We start from the raw sequence: 1,166 nt of genomic DNA, 5'->3' as shown, positions 1-1,166 counted from the left end.
TGATGTCCTCTTGTAGCTTCTCACTCTATCGATGCTATGGTGACCAGTGCGTTCCATTATTAGTTATTCATCAATACCTTCTTTGTATAAATGGGTTGCTGCAGTTGCTCATAAAAAATGATTAGTTTTGACTCCTTTAATTCCTCCCATTTCAAACATTGCTTTTGGTCATTTGTCTCAAAGTATTGTGACCAACAGCAACAGGAAAAAACCAGCAGTCATCTCTTGGCTTAAGCCTAGTTCACAATATTACGCTAGTCCTGATGTTACGCTGACGCTGGAATCGAATCTGGTTTGATTACAGCAGAAAGCATGCATCAAAAGATCAAATCATCCACACTTTTGATTAAAAATTGACAGTACGTTGGCCTGGCATCATACCGTAGGTCGGGATACATTCGTGCATAGAATTTTGGGCGTTACTAGAATGTGGATCGGTGCGGATTGCTGCGGATCGTTCCGCACGCTGAACCAAGCACGTGAACGCACGGAACGTGCATGGGCGTGTGCCTAGAATGCGGATCAACTCCCAAGAATTCAGAATATGCACCATAACTTCCCGCGGATCAGTCCTCTTGTTCTTCTATTCCATTCAATCTTTATTTGTTGCAATGTTTAACTCTTTATAAAGTAAAAATAACTATTTTTAACTGTAATAATTTTAAACTTTGAATTTACGAGATTTCAGTGATGATATCAAAAGCCTTCAGTCATTGGTCATAGAATAGATTATACTGCATCTAGATCTAGTTGCAATGAAATGAGTTACAATCTGCATTGAAAACAAACATATAGTTGTAAAATTTAAACAATGAAAGTTGCCTCACAAATAACAATTATTTTCATTGTGTAAAAATGATTATTATGATATTACCAAAATATAAAATATTCTATTGGCCAAAAATTGCTACCACCTAGCTACATCATTTTTCCTCACAAAAATATTTTCATTTGCATTGGGATGCACGTACAAAAATAGTTTTAAAAATGAGGTCTTTCAAGTTGTGGATTGCTGCATGCTTCATATCAAGAGTACTGTATCTTGCTTAATTGCTTCGTACCTATGTCAGTAGGATATCTGAAATTTTGTCAGAATAGATACAACTCAGTTTAACAAGAGTACATAAAATACTCTTGGTCAATAAATGATGGAGTTAGCATTTTTT

This window comes from Amphimedon queenslandica, unplaced genomic scaffold (genome assembly GCF_000090795.2).
Source record: "Amphimedon queenslandica unplaced genomic scaffold, v1.1 AMPQUscaffold_12739, whole genome shotgun sequence".
NCBI classification, from domain to species: domain Eukaryota; kingdom Metazoa; phylum Porifera; class Demospongiae; order Haplosclerida; family Niphatidae; genus Amphimedon; species Amphimedon queenslandica.
This window is presented reverse-complemented; position numbering follows the sequence as displayed.